The sequence below is a fragment of the Globicephala melas genome, chromosome 14 (genome assembly GCF_963455315.2).
Source record: "Globicephala melas chromosome 14, mGloMel1.2, whole genome shotgun sequence".
In the NCBI taxonomy this organism is placed as follows: Eukaryota; Metazoa; Chordata; class Mammalia; order Artiodactyla; family Delphinidae; genus Globicephala; species Globicephala melas.
The window spans coordinates 63,639,143-63,664,263 of record NC_083327.1 but is presented as its reverse complement, the minus strand read 5'-3'; the positions used below and the strand labels follow the sequence as shown (position 1 = coordinate 63,664,263).

Sequence of the window (25,121 nt, the reverse complement as noted above, 5' to 3'; positions counted from 1 at the left end):
TCCTATATGTGTGTTAAATGCCACACAGCCTCTGTTAATCTAACCGCTGTTTGTGACACTGCAGCGTCAAAGAGGATCCTTTCACTCAGCGTTTTCTGTTTCCTAAGTGGATTGGTAGGGATCTACCCACTTGTTTTTACTCTTCATATGCAGATGCTCTGAGCAAGTGCCCGAACACTGGTAATCCTGCTGCACTCTGACTTGCCAGTGACGGGAGCTATAAATTCAGCTGCTCTGCACACATGAAAATGAGGGGATTTGTTTTCATGGTGCGATAAGCCTTAGAAGCCTTATTACTCTTTTGTCACTTCATATTTTAAAAAGAACAGAAACTTTTGCTGTTGTTGCACTTTTGCCTTTCCTGATTCACTGTCCCAGGCTGCTGGTCGTGAGCCACATTGGAACGTTCATCTAAATGTCTATATGGGTTTTGGTGTTTCACTGTTTTTTTTTTTTTCTTTTTCCTCTGCACATAACTTTAGTTTCTAAAATATGTAACTACGAAAGAAAGCCTTATCCGTACAAAATCCAGTGCAGCCTCACAGCGCTGTTCTTGACCTCATATGTCAATAGGATAAAAAGGAGGAGCCCAAAGAGAGACAGTATTGATTTGTGCGCTGCTCATACAGCTGGCTCAATTTGCTTTCTTGTTTAAACACTGCAAAGCAAAGACAAAGAAGCTAATGTTACACACGTTACAGGGCGTATTACCTTTTTTTAAGGCATATCTGTAAGTGTAAAGAAGCAGGGTAGATGCTGGGGGCATTTTAAAAAAGGGACCAAGATTGACAGACTTTTTATGGATATTATCAAGATGGATTTTATTCAACTTAAGACCCTGTGTCAGGTTACTTTAAAATTCATTAGTATTGCAGGTAAAAAACAGAAGGAAATGAGGATATTTAAATACAAAAGTAGACTCTTGAAAGTAGTGATACAGAGAAAGTTAAATTTCAAAACTGATGAAATGTAGCCAAAACTGCATGCAGAGGAAAATTAGTAAACTTACCTGTTTGTATTTTTAAGCAAACAAGAATGAAAATCAAGCTCTTGACTCCAGGAAAAGTATGAAGGTTCATAGTTATTGAAATGGCTTATAATAAAAATTGGAGAAAAATGGCAAACCCACTGGAATTTGTTCATATATTACTGGTGTTCTGGGTAAAAGAAGAGAGGGCAGGGAAGGGGCATATATAAGAAGGAAGAGAAGTGGGGACTGTGTATGACAAAATATGGGGTTTTAACATTGTGACCCGAGATAAAATTTTAAGTTTTATCTTTAATCTTGTGATCATTTTGGCCAGATATTTTCAAATCATTTTTTTCCCTAATAGACTTCCTTATCGGACCCCCAAATATTTCCCCAACACTTAAGTTGTCCTTAGAACTCGGCTGCATTCCCTCTTGTATCAGCCTAGCGAACCTCCAATTTTATGTTGTCTTTTATTTTGCAGCAAAATAAAATGATTTTATATCTTCTTGCTCGGGGTGCATATAGTGATTGTACAGGACTGAATCCTTGCTGTTTCTGACAGGCTAGAAGCATCTCTTTTATCTATCTATAGCACATAAGTTTGTGCCCCAAATAGAACTTTGAGCTCAACTTGTGTGATTCTGTCGTTACAGATGTGAAAAAACCAAGGCAGACACAGTAAGGTTCCAGGTCTCACCTATCAAGGTGTGAGGACTAGAAATGGCAGTCCTTGGCCAAAGGCTACTCTGTCTCTACCAGTTTGTAGCCAGCCCAGTTATTATATGTGCCAACCCTTTCAACACCCTTTCAACCAATTTTCTCTTTGGCTTTTATTACATGAAAATTTGGCAAGAAGGGCTTCCATCATTCAGATGATTTTCAAAGACAAAGACTCTCCTTTTAATTTATTTTTGATATTTAAGAATGGTCCTGTGATAATCACAGGAACATCCGTTCAGTATTTTTAAATTCTGTTTTTACTTGAGTACTCACTTGATGTGGAAGAATACCTTTAAATCACTCTACTGGTCTTTCCTCTGTGGAAAGCTTTTTGGCATTATCTACGTAGAAGCTGGATATATGCACGCTATGAACCAGCAAATTCCCCTTTTAGTGATGTACCCAACATAAAGATATAAATATGTTCACCAAATGACATGCATGAGAATGTTCACAGCTATACTTTTCATAGTAGCCCCAAATGAGGAAAAAACCAAATGTCCATTAATAATAAAATGGATGAGTAAGTCTGTTACCATACAGCAATAAGAATAAACAAACTACTGCTACATGCAACCACCTAGATGGATATCACAAACATAGTGTTGAGTGAGATATGCCAGACACAGAAGAGTATGATTCCCATCATATAAAATTCAAAACCAGGCAGAAGTAATCTTTGGTGATGATGTCAGGGTAGTGGTTACCTTTTGGACATGAACAGGGAGTTCCGGAAGCTGGTAACCATCTATGTCTTGATCTGGGTGCTGGTTACATGGACATCCACTTTGTGGCAATTCAGTAAGCTGCTCACTTAACCATGTGTGCACTTTGCTGTACCCGATAAAAAGTGCACTTAAAATCCATGCTTACATTTAGCTTTCGGTTCTCGGGCTTTGTGTGCATCTGTGTGGGGCTTGGCTTGCTGTGTCTTCTTCGGTAAGTGATTATTCCTTCCACAGGCATCCCCAGAGGGCCTGTGGAGTGGCGAGTAATTAGGAGTGGGCTTCCAGCATCCCATACCTGGTTTTAATTCTTGCCCCACCACTGGACAAGCTTACGGCCTTTGAAAATCACTTAGCTCCTTACTGCGTCTCTGTGTCCACAAGGACAACTCAGGGCTGTGATCAGCACATCAGTGAGTTAAATGAGATAATGCATGGAAATGGTCAGCTCAGAGTAAGCACTATTTTTATTTTGTCCCCCTAAAGACTGTTCTGTCCTTTAAAAATACAGAGCAATCTTGCTATTTGGCACCAGGCCAGACCTACAACATAGACATGGGTTTGGGCTTCCCATTCTTCTGTCCTTAGACTTCATACTCTCCATTACTCTTCTGTTCCAGTATTCATGATTCCATGTCAGGAATTCCCAATCAAGGGAGTCAAGAATTCCCCTGTCTCAGTGCACTGTCTTCTATTCCTGGAGATATGGAGCTATTTTGCTGCAGCTTTTTTACCTTAAAATGTTCTCATTAATCCATTGCCTTCCCCACCCCCTCCACCTCCCAATGACAATTTTTTCTTCCTAAATACAAAAAAATGCTGGGTGAGCTGCAAGACATGGGGAGCAGACTTCCCGTAATTGCCTTGCTGGGTACCTTTTGCCCAAATGAGTGATTCTTCTCAGGCATGTTCAGAACCTGTATCCAGCCATTGTTTGGTGGGAAGATGGAGATCGCAAATGCTATACAAAGAGATCAGGAAGGAGTGAAATGGGGGGGCGGTGGAGACCCTTTCTTTTTTCCATTAATGAAATTCATCGATTCAGAAAATAATTCCCTCCCTTTATGCCTAAAGATTATTGGCATTCATTAACGCAGATTGTTGAATCTTGTTTTGTAATAATGTGAATCTAAAAAGGGCTTTTCAGTGACCCATGGACAGAGAAACAAACCAGAGAGCTTGAAGAGAAACAGACCAAAAACTTTCTGAAAAGGGATGTTATAATGACGTATTTCAGAGTTTGAAACTACTTTCTTGACCTCACATATCCTTTACGTGCCCACCCATTTTTCTCTTTGTCTTCAGAGCAAAACATGTTAATAAAACAGGTCTACATCCAATCTCCTCACTTTCCCGCCGCCTCTTCTCTTTTTCGTGGATGTGGATCTGGATTGCCGGTCGTCCACTGCAGGCCGTGCATCCCCTCAGGGTACTCGCAGCTTCCCTGCGGCTGGATGCAGCCTTACATTTTTGTCTTTGCCTCACTTTAGTAGCACATTCTGTGCACGTGACTATTTCCCCCCTTTGATACAGTTTCCTCCCTTAGAGTTTAAGAACCTACTTCATTGGCCACTTCTTGACTCTTTCTTCCTCTTTCTAACCAAGAGCCTTAGGATTCAACCCTCCGTTCTCTTCTCTACCTGCCTTCTTTCCCCAGGTGTTCTCATTCAGTGCTTTTTTTTTTACATCTTTATTGGAGTATAATTGCTTTACAATGGTGTGTTAGTTTCTGCTTTATAACGAAGTGAATCAGCTATACGTATACATATGTTCCCATCTCTTCCCTCTTGCGTCTCCCTCCCTCCCACCCTCCCTATCCCACCCCTCCAGGCTCATTCAGTGCTTTTTGTATGCTCATTTCCAAGACTTTTTTTTAAAATTTATTTTATTCAAGTATAGTAATTTACAGTGTTGTGTTAATTTCTGCTGTACAGCAAAGCGTTCTTTTCCGTTATGGTTTATCACAGGATATTGAATATAGTTCCCTGTGCTATACAGTAGGGCCTTGTTGTTTTCCAAGTTGTTTTTAATCTCTGACCCTGACCTCTCCTCTGAGCTTCAGACTTAACGCGCAATTGGCCATGTGAGATTTTCACTTGCGGGTGCCATGGACGGCTCCCTTGGAGCATGTTTTGATTCCCTTCCCTTCAACTGTTCCCCCTCCAGGGTTCCCTTTCTCAATAAACAGCATCACTAGCCTCCCCCAAGGTAAATTCTGCAGAAAACAACAACAACAACTGGAGTTAACTGATCCCTCCCTTTCTCTATGTCCTACATCTCACCTTTTTTTTTTTTTTTTGTGATACGCGGGCCTCTCACTGTTGTGGCCTCTCCCGTTGCGGAGCACAGGCTCCGGACGCGCAGGCTCAGCGGCCATGGCCCACGGGCGCAGCCGCTCCGCGGCACGTGGGATCCTCCCGGAGCGGGGCACGAACCCGTGTCCCCTGCATCGGCAGGCGGACTCTCAACCACTGCGCCACCAGGGAAGCCCCTACATCTAACCTTTCTATTCTACCTCCTAAATATATTTTGAATCCACCCATTTCTTTTTTCAGCACCAGTTCAAGCCTCCATTATTTCTTGCCTAGTTCACCACAGTAGCTTCCTACTTCCTGTTACTTGTATACAATCTGTTCTCCACACAGTGGAAAATTGGATAGTGGTCAGAGAGATCTGGTTGAAGCTCATGTGTTTGTTCCAAAAATTAGAACTCAAGGTGGAATTGACCAACTTCTCATTCAGGCTCTGTTGTCACTGTTCTTTTTTAGAGATAGAACATTTCAGTAATATAAATGGGAAGCAAAGAGTTACTAATCAACCCTCTCTGAATCCTGAAATGGAGGGAATAAGAAATACGATATGGCCAATGTAAGTGTTCTGGATCCTTCTCCAGACATCTTGTTAGAAACCCTTAGTTGTGTGTGGAGGAGCGTCATTTCTGAAGTGTGAGAAAGAACTAGCCCCAGACAACAACCTGCAGACAGCTGTGCTTGTTTTCAAAGATTGTTTACGAAAGTTGCCCTGCTCCCTGTTGCTCTTCTGACGTGGCCTATGTATCATGACGATTAAAAAAACATCTTGTACACACGTCACACTCGCCTTGCAAAATTAAATTATTCATATATCGAGACGGCAGTAAATTACTTTCTTCATACAAGATGCCATTTCTCTGGTTTTTAAAAAACTGGGTAAGAACGTTAGTATTTAATGCTTTTATTTTATAATATCAGGGTGTTTATGAAGACATAAATATTTTTGAGTAATGAGATACATAGAAATTCCATTTGATTGTCATTTGTTTCTTGATAAGACTTTCTTCAGGTCATTTTATCAAAAGGAAAAATTGGATAGCAAAATAGAATTTTTTAAGGAGATTCACTAAATTACCACTAAATTATGCCTTGAAAAAATACTGCTGAAGATATTACTGTCTACATGGTGTTTTTTTCCTGCCTCATTCCAGAGATGGCTTATTTGTGCAGTGTGCTCAGAAAAATTGTGTTCTCTCAATAGATGCTCACCTATGGAGTGTTTAATTCTTCAGTGGCATTTTGGAATGTGTAAGTATCAGAGTTTCTATATCACTGCTTAGATTATTCAGTCTTCTTCCTGAGAACACATGATATGGTAGAGAATTAAGGCCAAACATAAAACTTTTCTAGCATTGTTTCTGTTCATTTTCTTTTCCAATTTTAATTACATAAGGTAGTTGGAAAAGTGAGTTTATCGAACTTGCTCTTTTAATTTGTGAAGTCAGATTGCAACAACCTGTGGAATAATTCCGGTTTCTTGAAAATCATTCCTTTGAACCTTCCACTCTCACCTCTATTGCCATTATTTTTCTTATATAATGTGAATTTGAGCATGTCTTTTTAAAAATCTCCTGTAATTTTTTTTTTTTTTAAGTTCTCCAAAAATGAAGTCTTTGGAAAGAAACCAATCCTGGGCTGTGTTGAGTTGATGTACTTAGTAGGTGACGGTGTTGGATACTGCTTGTGGGCCACTGATGCAATTTGAGTAAAAGAATTCTCCAACTTTCTCAGCTGCTGATTTAGGAAGATCAGATGTAAATGACTATATTTCTGGATCTGAATCAAAAACAGATATAAAAGGCAATGAATCCCAATTGATTTTGGAGCCTCTTGTAATTATTCTTTCTCCAGAACTTGGCCAGAAATCCTGCAGCAGTTTCTGTCACTGGCTCATTCAGCTCCATCTCACTCCCTGTCTGGCCTGACTTCTCCTATCATGTTAGCTAAGCTAACACCTTCATTTCCCAGACTCCCTTGCAGCTAGAGTTGCAGGTACATGACCTAGGCTGTGTCACCCAGACCCACTGATTGAATTTGGATGCCAAACTTAGGAATCATAGGCAGTAGCTGTGTAGGCTGTTTGGATCTCCTGGCAAGCCCAGCACCACTGGTCTCTTGCTCTTCCAACATTTGCTTCTGTGGACACTGGACATCCAGACTTGTACGTGATCAGTGATAGCCGGTGATGACCAGCAGGTGACGACAGCAGCAACGTTTCTTTGTAACAGTCCTGACTATGTGGTGTGTAAACTTACCCTCTGGCCACCTGGAGATTCTGAAAGCTCCTTAAGGTCCCTCAGTAATTCCTCTTACCTTAATATAATGAGTGGATTCTGTTTGCATCTAAGTGTTCTGGCATTGCCATCATAGCTGCTTTAATAAGGTGCTGGCTGTCCTGTTTCAATTATCTGATGTTCTTTCCCTAAATGCTGATAGTGGCTAGATTTTCTTGTGTATTCTTCATCAGAATTGATGCAGTATTTCAGAGTTGTATGTAATTAGCATTGAGGAAAAGACAGTGTTTTAAAAATAAAGAGAAACTATGTTATTTTTCATTTATGGTCTTTTTTATAAGATACATTTCTTTATTTTTTTCTTTTCCATTATAGGTTATCATGAGATATTGAGTTTACTTCCCTGTGCTATACAATAGGTCCTTGTGGTTCACCTATTTTATATATAGTAGTGTGTATATGTTAATCCCCAAATCCTAACTTATCTCCCCCCTGACCCCCGCTGTCCCCCCGCTATCCCCTTCAGTTACCATAAGTTTGTTTTCTATGTCTGTGAGTCTGTTTCTGTTTTGCAGATATGTTCATTTGTATCATTTTTTTAGATTCTATATGTAAGTAATGTATGATATTTGTTTTTCTCTGTCTGACTTCACTTAGTATGATAATCTCTAGGTCCATCCATGTTGCTGCAAATGGCATTATTTCATTATTTTTTATGGCTGAGTAATATTCCATTGTGTGTATGTACCACATCTTCTTTATCCATTCATCTGTCGATGGACATTTAGATTGCTTCCATGTCTTGGATATTGTAAATAGTGCTGCTATGAACATTGCCTGTATCTTTTCTAATCAGAGTTTTCTCTGGATGTATGCCCAGGAGTGGGATCGTATGGTAACTCTCTTTTTAGTTCTTTATGGAACCTCCATACTGTTCTCCATAGTGGCTGTACCAATTTACATTCCCACCAACAGTGCAGGAGGGTTCCTTTTTCTCCACACCCTCTCCAGCATTTATTATTTGTAGACTTTTAACGATGGCCATTCTGACTGGTGTGAGGTGATACCTCATTGTAGTTTTGATTTGCGTTTCTCTAATAATTAGCGGTGTTGAACATCTTTTCATGTGTCTATTGGCCATCATTTATGGGCTTTGTTCATGACCATACAGTTTATACAAACCCCACTCTTAGGGAAAAAAATCAGTTTGCCAAGGTAAGAAGTAATCAGGAACTAAAATGTTCATTCAAAATTGTCCAGCAATGTGAAATTGAAAGAGAGACTGGTGAGACTAGAGGCTAACGTGAATCAGTAGGTGACTGTATCCCATCTCCCCAGATTGTTGGTGTCCTACCTGGAATAGATTAGCATTGAAGAGAGGGAGGCAGTGTTAGGATACAGCCAAAGGTGAGGCATGGGGGAAGTCATTAACATAAGGGGCACAGACTACTTACCTCCATTCCTTCTTTCATCAACATTAGTTTATCTTGGTTTTATGGAATTTGCCTACTATCTCAATTCATTTTTCTATGTCTTTCAAATTTTTCTAAAACACAGGATCACTGCCTTATATGAAAACTTTTGGTGTCCAATCATTACTGACTGAATGAAGTCTAACACCTTTATTTAATAGGCAAGATTCCTCCCAACCAGTCCTGACTTACTTTTCCAGCCATATTCCCACTGCCAGCCCTAGGAACCCCATTTTTTCATCTTAAGGGCCAGCAGATTTTCTCAGGCAGGTTCAGGTGCAGACAGCAATGTACGCAGAAGGGGATTCAACACAGGGTGTAAGGATCGTTGGAAAAGCTTGGGGAACAGGTCCAAGCTGAACTCCCAGGAATGATTTCCAAGAAACCAAGGGAGCCGTTATCTCTGCTGCAAGCAGAAAGCTGGCACTCAGGTTTGGACTCCAAGATCACATTGCCACAGCTGTGTACCTTACCTGCGAAATGAGTGCCACTGGTCTTGCCTACCATCTCCACGTAAGGAGGGACTGGACACTGAGGCTGCAGTTACCACTCCTACTGAAGTGTCTCAACAGTCAGACTAACCACCAGAGCTAGCTGAGTGCAGACTCAAGTTCTCAGCCAAGTTTAGGTGCAGCGACTTTTCAAACCAGGAGGCTAAGGTATACTGGAGTCTGGGAAATGTGGTTTCCAGCTCCCTGTGACTGCAAGGCGGTTTGACTGAGGCCATCAGAGGCAACGTGCACCATTTGTCGTACACATGCCTCAGTATTCTCAGCACACAGACGCCTCGCTCTCTTCTTTCGGCCTTCGCTCTTGCACTTTTGTCTAGTTGGAATGTGTTTCATATCCTCTCTATGTAGCAAAGCCTTCAAGGTCTAGCTCGCATGTCATCCTGCTATGTCATGTTTTCCCTGATATCATTTCCTTTTGGCCCCCATTAGAGTTTACCCTCTGTTTTAAAATGCCTTATTACCATTTGCTTGTATTTGTCTTCTACTATTCAATAGAATTCCTTACAGACAAGGAATAGATTCATTTTTGTCATTTAGTCAAACTTACTGGCATCTCCAAAGCCAAAAAAGGCCGGGTCCCGGTCCTCAAGGAGGGAAGGTCCTAGTATGGGAGACAGATAAGGCCAGTTATGGAATGGATAAACCACAAAGGAGTGGACAACCCAGTCTTGCGGGGAGAGGCCACGGGAGATGAAAGGATCAAGGAAAGCTTTGTAAAAGAATTGTCTCCATCTTGGGGTCTCCAGTGCCTAGAGTAGTTAGTGCTTGGTGTATAGCATGTTTAATAAAGAAGACCAGGCTGGAAAGGAGTGATGTGATATTTTTGAATGAACTTTTGTCTCTTCTTAAAAGCTCTCTATTAATACTGATACTTTACCATTAGTTTTTTTTGTTGTTTTTTTGTGGTTTTTTTTTTTTTTTGCGGTATGCGGGCCTCTCACTGTTGTGGCCTCTCCCGTTGTGGAGCACAGGCTCTGGATGCGCGGGCCCAGCGGCCATGGCTCACGGGCCCAGCCTCACGGGCCCAGCTGCTCCACGGCATGTGGGATCCTCCCGGACTGGGGCACGAACCCGCGTCCCCTGCATCAGCAGGCGGACTCTCAACCACTGCGCCAGCAGGGAAGCCCTGTAGTTATTTTTTAATGCCATAGAGTAAAGCTAAATCCTGTAGAGCTCATTGTGTTTAAACTGTTTCTTTTCTTCCTGTAACTCATTCCTTTAATAAAATAATATTAATTGCATGCCTACTGTGTATCAGATCTGGTGCTTGGCACCTGGACCCTGCAGACCCGCTGAGCTGTGGCCTCTGTTCTACAGTCTAGATCCTGTGTCTAGTGGGACATACAGTTCCTAAACAAATAACTACACATACACAAGTACTAGTGCTATGAAAGAAAAGTGAAGGTCTCCATGAGAGTAATAGAAGGTATAAACAGAATCAGGGTCAGGAAAGGTTTGCTTTCCTGAAGAAATGGCAATTAATCCGAGCCCCAACGTATGATGGGAAAAGAGTAAGGAAAAAGTAATCCACTATTCTTCTGTCTCTCAGTTTTCATAGCAACCAAAAAGGAGTTTTTCCCTTTAACTCTTCCCCCTTTGTCCATCAGCCCCAGCAATCATTTGGTTGCCAATATACTTGGTATTAAAGTAAATAAATTCCAATTTCAACACACAAGGAGACATTTCAAAAAATGACTTGTACAATGTATAATGAGGTGAAAATAACCATTATCTGCGTGGAAATTTTTGTTTACTATTTGCAGGCTACTTCTTAAGGGAAATTTCCATAGAGGTTAAACAACTATGGCCCTATAGACAAATGCTTTTAAAATTTCCAGGCTCTTTCCCTCCCTCACCTGTTTCATAAAGATGGGTGATTACCCCCTTTTTTTGAATGTGCCCATGAATGTTATGTGTTGTCACATTGTATCAAGTTCCCAAGCATCTGGCTTTTCCTGGCACCAGGATTGGCCCTGTGCAAAGAGATCTGTATGGATTCGGCCCTGGCCCACCAGGAGCTTACAAAAATGGCAGCGGGGGTTTTGCCATGTGTAGAATACACAAAGCATTAAGGCAAACAACTTAAAAACCATTTGACTCAACGCGAGAATGGATAATTGATGCTAGAGCATAAATAGACCAAGGACCTTCTATTAGGAAAGCAAGAAGAAAGACATTCATCGTGGGGAATGGAGGCAACCTTAGAGAAAGACCACGTGGAGAGGGCAGGCTGAGGGGAATTAGCTCCTCCTTTGATCACTGTGGGAATCTTCCGAAGCCGTCTGCATAGAACAGAGGAGAATTTGCAGGCTACTGCTGAAAGCAGTCCTCTGCCCCAGGACTACCAAACTATCCCCTTTTCCACTGCGATGTCTTTAGGACATTCTACACATTTCAGTGCTCTCTGAATGAAGCATTCACGTTGCCATTCAACATGTTTAGTTTGGGGTGCATTCTAAGTCAAATTATACAAGAAGCTATTTGTGGCACGCAGCAGCTGCAGAAAGAAGAGGCCGTGGTTTTTTGCGGGGGGGGGAGGGGAGTGGTGATGTTAAACAATATGAGTGAAGCTAGAAAGTTCAGAATATAGAGTTATCGTGTTGATGAGTGGTTGTGATTGTATCGACAAGAGGGAGAGGAAGGCTACTACTGAGCGAAGAAGTGAATTTTATCCTATTTCAACATGGGGTGTCCTGCTGGAAGTAGCTCTCCAGAGCTGCCCCGGGGATTATTTTGATAATGAACGTAATACATTGTCTGGAGTCTGTGACTGATTCCTCTATCCAGTGGGGTGCAGTTGGTGAGTATTTCTCTTCAGAAAGCAGTTAAAATAATTAAATTCCATTCAAGTGAAGCTGATTGTACGTGAACATCAAGGCACGTATTGAAAAGTGCAGTTATTTTAGGACCGCCCTCGATAGTCTGAATGTATACTTAAATACAGTTTGCTAATGAGAATTGATTGTGGCAGCTTCATTTGAACTTGTTTCTATCATGTAATGATGTGTGTGGATTGCTACGCACAAAGGGATAGGTGTTTCAGATGAGGTGATAAAAATGGATGAAGCTGAGTCTTCTGAGAGCTGCCATACAACTTGAGAGAGGTTTGGGAAAACTATTTGGCATTGTAAGAACTTAATCTGTTTTATTTTCTCCCCAGATTTCTTTTCTTTTTATTCTGGTTGAGGAAGACATTGATTGCCCATGTCTTCGTTACCAAATTCCTGTAGTGGTTTCTACTCCCGTGATCTTTTTTCTTTAGTGAAAAAAGCACACACACACAAAATAATCAGTGGAGCAAATTATGAAATATTCACACCTGTCTTTATATTTCCAAGCTTCATAGTTTTGGCTGCATATTAAAAATAATGTTAGGCACATGAAGAAGACTGTTGATCTTAATCCTGCCTGATATGATTGTATTTGCAAGGTGTGAAGAATTTCTCTTTTTTTTTTTTTCTGCTTTCTGTTTCAAACTGCCATGACGCCGATGCGGAGGACCTAAGCATATCATTTTTTACAAAGCCAGTGGCCAGCTGTTACCTAGCATTAGCATTATTGTTTTGATTACCATTGATTTTTCTCAGATTCTATGTGAGCCTAATTATGTGGGCTCTGCAATCACCATGCTTCCCTTCCCTTCCAGTTGTGTCCAGTTGTATTGTCCTCTAGCACCAGAGAATGCCCACAAGTGTGAAGACACTTCTGCAGCATCAGTTCAGAAATATACATCGTGAAATCCTTGCTTTAGAAAGATTAGGTTACGAGAATTAGGTTACTGAACATAAGTCTCTATATACTAACCAATGTTTTTATTCTTGTCTCTTGCTGTCATTTGTTGTTTACTTATTTAAACCTTACCTCTCTGGATTGAAAAGAAAAATCCATTAAAGTGTATGGAAACTTGAGTTTATAGGCAGGTTTTATTTGTTTCAAAAGTCGGTGACTGCCTAACTTAAGTAAAAGTTCTGTACTCTCTAGATTGTCTGAATATCATTTTATGCCAGGCTGACCTTCCCTTGGTCCTGCTGTGACATCTCCAGCATAATTACAAAACCTTCCTAGCACTCATGCTTTATAAGGAGCTATGGTTTCTCTGAAGAATTCTGCTGCTGTTTATTCAGTGGCTTAGGACAATGTAAATTTTTTTTTATAAAACCTAACACGAATCAGATAAATGTTATCCTTACCTAGATCAACTTTTACCATTACTAGAAAACGAAATACAGTTGGAGATATTTAACTATAAGTATTGCTGTCAGTTCATCAGCAAACCAAAGCAGTCTGTCTTCATTTGTCTAATTATCATTTTGCATGTGAACCAGCTGGCCTCTTAACAAAAGCAGTTGATCACATCAGCTTATTAATTGTAGCTTTCATCTTAACCATATGTGAAACAATATAAGAAATCACAGGAAATAAAAAAAAAACTGAACAGTTCATGGAATTCTTCCCATTGCTTGTAAAATAAAAAGCTCAAGCGATTCTTTTCTCTAAATCTTCATACTTATTGATCATTAGTTGGGAAGAACTTAGGCAACGATAAATCTGATTTCCCCTTGTTCGTTTAAAATTATTTTTTGTATTTGTAGACAATATGGTTTCAGAATCATCTTCTCTCCAAATGGAAACACACTCCTTTGGATTCCTTTGTTATAAAATTTTACCTTTTGGTTGTAAATTGATACGGACCTCTATTTTCTTGGTCCTAATTATTCACTCGTAGCTGCCCCCTTATTGAATCAGAAATGCCTTCTGTAATTCAGGGGTGTTTCCTTAATCTGAGCTTGGTTGTAGATCCTAGGGAGCTTATGAATATTCACAAATCTTCCTGGAGGTATGAGATCAACTTTGTCTAAATGGAGGCTCTAAAGGGGCACAGAGTATGGTCTTTCTTTGGTGGAAGAAGATGAGGACATTCTTTTGAGACATGACCATGAATGTGAGTGTGTTAAACCAGAGCCCTTTTTTCCAAGCTTTTCTGTCAAGAGACAGCAGGAGGAATCCTTTTCCTGTACCAGTGTCTCATTGAGCAGACAGCGTCCCCCTGTAGGTGGCAACCTTCGACTTTGTTTTGTCAGTTTTCCCCTGGTAGTCATGATTAGGAAGTATCCTTTGCTCTCAGTTTTTTTCTAGGTAGAAAATTCTTCTCAAGTGTAGATTCTTTACAGGTTTTGTAACACCATCAATCAAGCAGGTTCTTAATATTGTCCAATTTAAAAAGTAAAAGAGAGCCCAGAATATAAAGCACCTCAGCTAATCACATGACTCTCTTAAATTAGATTTCCAAGATCATCACATTATACTTTGGCTTTTCATTCCATGATGAGATTTTTTTTCTTCCCTGAAGATTTAGAAGAAAGGTTACATTCATTTTTATCTTTTCAAATTTAAAATTTTATTTCCCTTTAAATTATTTTTATTATAAAAGGATATAACTATGTTAAATTTAAATAGCCCAGAAAAAATATTTTTATTTCCAAGTGATTGAAAATTATTCTCTTCTCTAAGATGTGCTAGGCCTTTAATATGTATTCAGAAAATATGTTTTGAATGACAGCATTGGGGAAGGTAAAATGAGTTAACTTCATTGAACTAGTTGATATGTTACTCTACTCGTATACATTATTTCTCTCCTGAAATGACCGATTATATACCTCATATAGGCTGAATAAAATGAATTAGATGAATCAGTGCACTCGGGTGGATGGATTAGGGCTATGCAACATGTAAAGAATAATTAGTCCAAGTATAAGAGGCTTACATTTAGTGATATTATTTGTTCTCTTCCTGCAAGACAGACATAGTTCACTTTGGAGGAAATTATCCTTGAAGTAAAATGACATATATTTTTGAAATAGAGACTTATGAAAGCTCTGTCAAGGAATGCTTCTTAAGGAAGGTTAATGCTTGAATTATAACTTAAAAAATGAATAGGGCATGCCAAGTGGATAAGTCAGGGATCCAGCATTCCCGGGGAAGAATAACAGGGTCACAGAGGGAGAAATGAGTGTGGATGGTTGGAGCCCTGCCCCATCAGCCCTCTGCAGTGAAGGCAGGGTAGCGCGGTGTATTGAAAACTGGAGCACAAGATGCAGCATGAGCTCAGCTGCTGGGGAGCTCTGTGATCTACTGCAGGTCACTTATTTTGTAAAATAAAAGGAGTGGATTGGATGCTCTTTAGGGCTCTTTTCAGCTCTACCTTTCTAGGAGCCTGTGACATTTCCCCTTTCCAGTTTGCCCTTGCTGTGTCCCTACCCACCAGTATTTCCAATCTCAGGGCCCATTCCCTTCACAAAGCTCTCCCCTGTCTGCCCCACCTTCCGTCCATCACGTCAGGACAGCCTCTGGATTGTCACATTCCCTACATTAGAGAGACAGTGCGTCCTTCCATCCCCGCAGGCATGGCTGAACTTTGAATGCTCAGTCAGCAGGGCTCCCTTTGTGTTTTAGACTTTTGTTGGGGGTTTCTTTTTTCCAAAGCATACTTTCCGTCTGCTTCGCCTTTCATTTGTTCAACATTTGTCACATGAATATTGTGACTTGACTAAACTAGTCACAGTGATAGCAGACGTTTTGAAATTGACCAAGCAGATGGTAGCAATGGTTTTAGATTAAATTATTAACTAGGATCCACAGCAGAAGCCTTTAGCTTTAACACATGCAGAGTGAAGGGTATTTCCTAGCGTCAGGATTAACTGGCAAAGTGGATGCCGGATCAAGTTCCTTCTAAAGAATTGATACATTATCATCTCTTAAGGTTTCCCTTTCTACCCCCAGCCACTCCCCCGACCAGATATTGATGAGAAGAGAGATTTCCATTTGTCTTGTTTTCAACATGCCATATGATTCATCATTAAAGATTAACTCAGAAGCAGAAGAAAGAAAAGACTGTTGTACCAATGAAGTTCTAGAATACTAGTGACTTTTAATACACTTTTGTGAAATAACATGATTCATGGGACGGTTAAGATAATTCTTCATGGGCGTCTGCCATCAGACACATATTTGCATTCCAGGCCAGCATCTCTACAACCATGCGTGCATGCGTGTGTGTGTATGTTTAACATTATTATTTAACTGTAAAATGTGTAAGATTACACCCAGTGTATATTCAAATTTCCCCATTTGTCTAAAAGGCCTTTCTTTATAGCTGGTTTATCCAAAACTTGCATCCTATCCAGAATCACACATCTGGTTGTGATGTTCCTTAAATCTCTCTTAATCGGGCGCATTCCCTTTATTGTTGTTATTATTTAATTGATTTATTGGAGAGGCCAGACCAGCAAAATGTTCCACTTTTCAGTTTGAGTGATTGTTTTTGTTTTTTCCTCTAGCTCTAAGTCTTGTATTTCCTGTAAAATGGGAAAATTGAACTTGTCAAAAATGTTTAACTCGAATTTACCATGGGTGATGTTTATATTACTTGGTATTTCATCACGTCCGGGCCCACATACTATCGGTTGTCCCAGTAGCGTCTGCTGGATTAAGGAGAAGGCAGGCTGATCCCTCCTTTGTGCTATTGCCCTAATAGTCCTCTTAGATGGCAGCTTTTCAGTAATGGCATTTAAAACTGACAAGTAAATCAAAGAAGAAGTTTTACATGTTTAAGATCTTAGACTAAAGAGATGAAGAGTAGTAATTTGTAAGAAAAATGCCTGATGTGAAAAATAAGAGATTGATTCTTTTTTTTATTTATTTAATTTTTGGCTCGTTGGGTCTTCATTGCTGCACGCGGGTATTCTGGCTTTCTCTAGTTGTGGCGAGCAGGGGCTACTCTTCCAGGGGTTCCCCTTTGTCGTGGTGCGCAGGCTTCTCATTGCAGTGGCTAAGAGATCGATCCTCTAGCCAACAACTGGCGAACTCATCTTTCAGCTTTTAATCAATTAAGTGCCAAACAGCAAGAAGCTATGGTGAATTCAATTTGTCTTGAATAATATGAAGTATATTTTTCCATCTGCTGTATCAAATACTTAAGGCTATTTTTTAATATCATAAATTACAATTGTATTAACAAATGAACTTGTAGATTTTTAAAAAATCCCTTAATTGTGAAATTTTGTCTATCTGAAATTCAACTTTATCTGGGCATGCTGTATTTTATTTGGCAGTCCTGTTTTTAAAATTTACTCCCTTATTTGTACATTTATTGATTGTATTAATTCATCTGCCTGTTATTAATTTGCTTTGCAGCTTCAATAATGACTGCCATTTTCGTAGACTGTATATAATTTTATGGACTGTATATAATTTCTCTCAATATGCAAGTATTTATAAAAACATGAAACATAATTCTTCCAAAAGTTAAAGTTATGGGAAGACTTTGTTCCTCAATAAACCGAAGCTAGGCCTAAGCTTTCTGTAAGTCTATCATTAAAGCATTGTTATGAACGTTTATTAAGGAGATTATGTTGCTAGTTAATTTTTATAAATTTCTAAAATCTCTTACTACTAGGTGTGTACATTTTATTTTATAGACCTGTGGCCTTGCATAGGCTACTTTCTGCTATGATTTCCAATCCACCGAGTCTGAAAAGCACAAGAATGAATGGGTGTGTCTATGGATTTAAACGTTGTATTTCAAGTATTTTAACTATGCATAAAGATAATCAGTACACCTAAATTAACTTAGTCATGTACAGTCTTCTATTTCAGATGTTAAGCTTGATTTTTAAAAATAGCATAAAACACATCAGTAGTCAGTAAAAGCACCATTTATAGATAAGGTTAGGCTGAGAAATTTTCTATTTTCAAGAGCTAAATTCCTTTGAGACATGCTTAAATTATCATTTAGAATCTGGAGCTCTGACCAGAACTCCATTACATCTGACTTTTCTTTCCCTTCGCTCCCCTCCCCGCTTAGATGACCACGGTGATCTTTGTTGATTATACAGTCCATTTTCAATTGATCTAGGACTCAAATTTTATGTAATTCAAAATGTGTATATATATTATATGGCATAATCATGCCTTGTTTCTACTTGTAACTCCTGTTTAGTATTTGAAAATGTTTCTTTTTACAAATACTTTTAAACAAAGTTTGTGAAAGTTTTCAATTCAAAATAAAGACTTTTAATGCCCTAACTGTATTTAATGCCTGAAGCTTTGTGTAAATGGGGAGGGGGAAGGGAAGAATTCAAGGGGGATGGAGGCCTATCTATGAGTCCTTAGACAGCTCTGCACGTACGCTTATAGGTTTACACCTGTAATCTTTTGTCCTTAATAAAAAGAATAAGGGTATATTTTAAGGTTTACTGTAAATGAAAGCATGAGTGGTAACAGGGTCATTTATTAATAGGTAAGGTCTAATTTTTAAAATTTTACATGTTAAGTATATAAGGGTTCCTGAAACATAATACACACTGTTAAAGGCAGGCTGCTAAGACCAAGGGTGTTGTGGAAAAACAACCCTGCGTGAGAATTGGTTCTGACCTCCTCCCCACTGGCGTGATTTGCTGCCACTGGGTCTCCACCTTCTCTCCGTCCCTGCAGTCAAGCCCACTTAAGCCCCTCAGACACACTCTTCACCTACACTAGTGATGTCTTACAGTGTCACGCTGGCCGTACAACTTCCTCTCTTAAACTCCATCCGTGACTCCCTAGCTCACCAACTGAATTCCACCCCTTATGACAAGCAAGGCCCTTCAGGGTCAGGCCCCTGCCTCTCTCTCCACCTTTCTCCGTGTCACTCTCCCATAAGCTTACACCGAAGCATTTGCAGATCTCCGTGTGTCCCAGGACTGGGCTTTACCTAGAAGTTCCCTCTTCACCTCTGTTCCCTAACAGCTGTTTGTCTGTTTTCTACTGGAAGTTTTATGGTTTCTTACATTCAAGTCTTTTATCCATTTTGAGTTGGTTTTTGTGTGTGATGTGACATAGTGGTCTAGTTTCATTGTTTCGCATGCGGCTCTCTAGTTTTCCCAACACCATTAAGGGCCCATCAACAGATGAATGGATAAAGTAGATGTGGTGTGTGTGTATACACATACACACACACACACACACACACACAATGGAATACTACTAGTAAGTCATACAAAAAGATGAAATCTTGCCATTGGCCACACACGGATGGACCTTGAAGGTATCATGCTATGTGAAATAAGTCAGATGGAGAAAGACAAATACCATATGATTTCATTCATATGTGGAATCTAAATAAATAAAATAAACCAAACAAAAACAAACACGGATAAAGAGACCAGAGTAGTGGTTACCAGAAGGGATGGGGGTGGGAAGAGGGAAAAATGGATAAAGGGGGTCAACTGTATGGTGACGGAGGGAAACTGAACTCTTGGTGGTGAGCAGGCTGAAGTTCGGACAGAAGTTTAAAAATAATGTTGTACACATAAAACCTATGTAATGCTAGAAAGCAATTTTTTAAAAAAGCTTAAGTGGCTGCCAATAACTAAAATATGTTTGGGTTTGCTTGAATTCTTCTCTAGGGAGCAATACTGTGGCAGTGTTTTCTGACCTAATACCTCAAAGTATGACACAGGATCTAAAGCTAAATATATTAACTTTCAAACACAAATAAAAAACTAATTTATAAAAAATAAATTTAAAATAAGTGAGCTACATACCCTTTATCATCTTTCCAGTAAACATCATGGTCTTATCTCTCTCGCTATACTTATTCATTGTTTTATTATTTTTATCTGTTTGGGTGCGGTTCCTGCCCGCTGGACTGTGAACTTCCTAAGAAAGTCAGTGGCCATGTTGGATTTACTTTCAACCTGGATGCCTAACACAAGGCAGCTAATAAGCGCTCGATGTAAAATTGCTGACTGGTGGAACATAAATGCATATTCACAGTTAAAATTTTTAGAATATGTGTTACTTTGCAAAATATTCCTCTGACTCTTTGCTGGTATGTTATATACCCGCTCCTGGGAAGTAATCAGATAACTGTAGAAATAATCGGATGATTCCTAGAAGAAAAAATTTAAATGTTGGTTAAAAATAAGATTTCATTTCAGTGAAAGATTAAGCAGAAATGTTGGACTTTTATGAATAAGGATGCCAGTATTTATACAATAGTAGTGGTAATGGAATTCCAAAATTCTGGACTAGGATGAGCCGCCAGGATTATTCAAGTGATATTAGAGCATATTTTCCTTTGTAATATTTGACGGTATTTTTAGAGAATAATGATTTGCTCTTAAATATTTTAATTTATAGGTTCTAATAAGGACTTCTGTGTAAGATACATTAACTTGAATGTCCTAACTGAAGACTTCTACTCTTAAATATTTTTATTAGTTATGGGCTCTAATAAAGACTTTGGTGTAAGATATATTAACTTGAATGTAATTAAAGATATCTTTGCAAAACTTAATTGCGCTAATGAAAGAGGGCTCAGGACACCCAGATTCTCATCTTAGCTCTGACATGCATCAGCGTCTAGATCTCAGTTTTCTCTTTTTTAACTGGAGTTTAAATGTACCTGTCTGGTTCACTGAAAAATTGACTGTCAGCCCTAATAGAAATGAGAAAGTTCTTGATAAGTCGCTAATTTAAGTAAACTGGCTTAAATTAGGCGTTCAGCTTTGAGATAATGTGAGATTCGAGTAGAGGTTAGTAAGATGGAACTGGAGGACAGACCAATGAAAGACAGCAGATGGAGGTGAAGACTGAGCGGGGTGTTTAAAGGCAGACGCTTCATCCAGAGGTCAGCATATCTTTCTCTAAAGGTCCAGAGAGTAAATACGTTCAGCTTTGCAGGGCATATAGCCTTTGACGCAACTACTCAGCTCTGCAGTTGTGTGCAGCGTGAGAGCAGCGTAGACAGTAGATGAATGCATGGGCGTAGTGGTGTTCCATCACAACTTTATTATTGGACACTGAAATTTGAGTCTCAGATAATTTCACATGTCATGAAGTATTATTCTTTTAGTTTTTTTCAACCATTTATAAAGGGACCAGCTGGATTTGGCCCAAGGGCCATAATTTGTTGACTCCTGCCTCACACCACTAAAATCATTAAGGTTTCAAGGGGGAATAAGTGAATAGCAAAGGACGGAAGTATAACGACTGGCTCGTGGAAGCTTGTTAAGAGTTTGTCAGAATCCAGAGAAGGGGCAATCAAATGTAGGAAAGGAGCTAGTGGTTTGCAGTGTTGCTGAAGAACAGTGCCAGAACTGGGTCATTAGCCGGAAATGATTCAAAAGATGACTAGAAAGATGCGGAGAGAGCAGAAGACCCTTGGTACTGGTTAGAAGTTCATGGTGACCACTGAGAACTTTCTTAAATGGTGAGTGGTAGAATTTTAGGCAGGGGGAAAGATAATTTGTGCATCAAAAGTGGAAGTGTTAGGTTTAGAGCAATCATTCATGCAGCTGGCTGTTTAACTCTGCAGCATGTAGAAGGACAACCATGAGGTTGTGAAGTTGATTTCTATTCACAGTAAAGGGCATTACTGTCCCTTTATTAAGCTTAAGGCTGCTTAGCTGTCTCTTCAGATATTATTCATGTCTCTAACAAATACTTATATATGCTTACCACATACCAGGGACTGTTCCAAGGACCTTGTCAATAATAACTCTTGAAATTCTCATAATAGCCTTGTAATGTAGTGTTGTTACCTCCGTGTTACAGATGAGAAAACCAAGGTATGGAGAGGTCACTTCTCTAGTAAGTGGCCAGTATCCTGGGTGACATGGCTCCAGAGCTGAGCTCTTCACTCCTTTGCTATGCCGTCAAGTCTTCCACGTCCGGGATATTAGAACTTTTTAAAAAAATTGTTGCTACTGGTATAGAGCTAAAGTTAGAATAAGAAGTACCATGGATTTATGTATTTTCTGTTGAATGTGTAAATGGAACCATTGAAAAATACTAGACACTTTCGTAAAACCATGGCTCTTCAATAAACTGTGACATCCAGGCAAATGCAAATTATAAGATGAAAACACTTCCTGGGCTTCCCTGGTGGTGCAGTGGTTGCGAGTCCGCCTGCCGATGCAGGGGACACGGGTTCATGCCCTGGTCCGGGAAGATCCCACATGCCGTGGAGCGGCTGGGCCCGTGAGCCATGGCCGCTGAGCCTGCGCGTCCGGAGCCTGTGCTCCGCAATGGGAGAGGCCACAGCAGTGAGAGGCCTGCGTACAGTAAAAAAAAAAAAAAAAAAAAAAAAAAAAACCACTTCCTCATTCTCATGCTTCTATGGAGGATGTAAAGTAAGAGATGAGAAAATCATTGGGGAAATCTTTATAATTAAAAAGCTCTTTCCAAACACGACTTATTATGTAACACAATAAATACCATAATTTACGTGGTTCTTTCCTGAAGCTCTGGACTTAGGAGGTTAAGAGGCAGTGCGGAATAATGCATAGAGGACAGTGTGCCCCCTGTGCGCCCTGGGAAGTGGAGTGGAAGCCTGCTTTCTACCCCTAGACTCACCACTGACTGCTGTGTAACCACATAATGGCATTATCTTTACACAACTCAGGCCACTTAATATCAGGTTTAATTGAATGAGAAAGGAAATTACTCCATGCGTGACTCTTACCAGAGTTCATTTTCTTAGAGCACTTCTCTGACTAGTCCTAATATCTCACTACCCATAAACATATCTCCCTCTTTAAAATGAGAGCCGGTGGGATTCACTGGATAGATTCTTATTTTATTGCCATTGCCTCCTTCAAGGTTTTACTCAGATCTCACTTTTTCAAGCTCTACCCTGACTCCTGTTTAATACTACAACTTGGCCACCTCCCCTCCTCCCAAGCCCCTTTTATCCTATTCACCTTTTTCCTTTGTCCATTCCACTTACCATATAATTGTGGTTTACTGTCAAGTAATGTAAGCTCCAAGAGGGATCTCAAATGAGTGGCCCTTAGTATGTGCTCAATATTTATCTTTTAATGAATGAATCCATGTTCCAGTGCCATTGTTGTATACATGAAAGGCCATATGCTGTTTCCAGTTGGAAGTTTGCATGGGGACATTCTACCTCGGAAACTTGTTGGTTGTGAACTGAATAGGAGTGCTTCCTGCCAGAAACCTCTACTACCTGTCTGAGTGCAATAAGCTGAGAGGCAGCTCTTGAAGCCGGGCCAGGTTGTCATTCTTGCTTATAAGTGTGTTTTCCTGAGGGAGACTTTGCACACTCGTTTCAGGCAGCTTACACTCACAGTAGTTTGTCATTTGCCATCTGGCCATGTGGTTACTTTTAAATAAAGCTATGTATGGGATGAAATAACACAAATTGGAAATCTTTGATAATATGTATGGTGATAGGATAATATGTGTGTTTTGGGTTTTTTTGTTTGCTTTGCTTTTGTTGTGGTTTAAAAAATAAGATTGGGGGGAAAATGATTTGAGGAGGAATCATTCCAAAGTTTTCCCTAGAGGGAGCCCCTTATATAAATTTTATTCTTTGACCAAGAGCTTTTGTTATAAATTAAATGTTTTGAATTAGTGGGTTATTACATTTTTCCATTCAGTTGTAAGCCTGGCCCAAAGCTATGAAATAAGAGGTTGTCTAACGTGCCTCAAAAACTGTTTTGCCATGAAGTGGAATTGGGGAGAGACGTGAGGAACATTCTTTTCCTTTGTCCCTTTTCATAATATTTTCTTATTTGTGTTCTTTTCCTTTTTGTTCCTGTCCCTTTACCCCAGAGTGTATTTTTTACAGTGTCTGCTTGTACCACGTTTCGGATTCTTCTCTGTTTGTGTTTCCCCAGTTCTCTGTGGCTAATTGCAAATGGGCGAAAGAACCAGAACTCAGTACAGTACATTCAAGTTAAAGAGAAACTCAAATAATGATTGTTAGAAATTATTCCTCTTCTCTCCCATGGGTGTGGAATTTTAAAAACCTGGCTTAGATGATAATTAAATTTAAAATACAGATTTAAATGATTAGGGTACTATATCATCTAATTTCTCCTTTGGAGTGGGAGAAGTTGAGGGGTTTTTTTGTGGGGTGAGGTGGGAGAGTTGCGGCAGCTAGATGCAGACAAGATCACCCTTTGGAACAATGACAACGCTATGCTCACACTGGCAAGAAAAAAAAAAGGAACTGGGTGAGAAGACAGGGCGTACTAAATTGCAGGAAAATGCAACCAAGTCCTCATTTACAGCTCCATGGAGATTCTATTGTAAAGTTTTACTGCTTCTTTGCAAACATTCCTTTGGTGTGGGAGGCTGAGCCTGGGGGCATGGTTGGGGAAACAATAGTCTGGCTCTTTTTTCCCCCCTAAATCAGTTCAAATGCCTGACTTAACTAGGGAGTCAAAGAATCAACAGACTGGCTCTAAGACTTGGCGGCTCCAGTGAAAAGATCTGGATGTTCACAGTGGCCCAGTGAAAATGGGGAACACATTTACTTCACCTCAAATTCCTTAAGGAAAATCTGCACTGTTTTTTTGGAATCCAGAGGGGAGAAACTTCTGATCTATTGGAGAGAAAACTGAATAATTGAGCACCAAGACAGAAAGACCGATGTGACTATCATGCAAATAAGAACTGTGATTGGCTTTCTCTTTCTGTACACGTTGTCACTGGCCGCTCTCAGCCTTAAAGATTAGGTTTCACTGGGAGCGTTTCAGGTTCAAGGACTGTTAATGGTTTGTAACTGCCTGACAATAAGCTCAACCTCAAAGTTACATCACCCCGGGCAGATGTCTAAGGATTCAAGGCCAGAGGAAGAAAGTTCGAATCTGGAGCAGAAGGATGCCGCTTGCCACCTGCTTGCTGCGCTGAGCTTTTAACGTGATTCAAATTTCTAAGCCCTATGTAGACCTCCTGGAAATGGTGGTCTTTATTAATACAAAGATCAAGTCTTTAATTAAACTTTTTAGGAAGAAAAGTAAGTAGTTTCTTTTCTCCCCCACTACATGCGAGTGTGTGTGTGTGTGTGTGTGTGTGTGTGTGTTTTATGTACTACTTCATCCTTTCGAGTGACGGAATTAAGAGTGTGAAACAGCATAATTGGCATGAGTTAAACTCCATTCTATACCAAGTTGTTCAAACACCTCAGACTTTTGTAACTCTAGGGCAGAATTCTGTGATTTTTTTTAGCATGTCTTATTTATTTATAGTTGGGATTTTAGGTGAATTCATTTCTGCTGCTCAAAAGAAGTCCTTTGAAGAAGGGGAGGGAAAAAAACCCTTGTATTTACTTTATGTCTGCCTTGATGTACAGTGTATGGTTTTTTGATTCTTTGGCTAAAT

The 25,121-nt window shown here is 39.8% G+C and overlaps 1 protein-coding gene across 2 annotated transcripts in view; it reads left to right on the top strand.

The window, feature by feature from the left end:
• NHSL1 (NHS like 1) overlaps positions 1-25,121 on the top strand; it is a 239,834-nt gene that overhangs the window by 154,547 nt on the left and 60,166 nt on the right. The gene's annotated exons all lie outside the window — the stretch shown is intronic.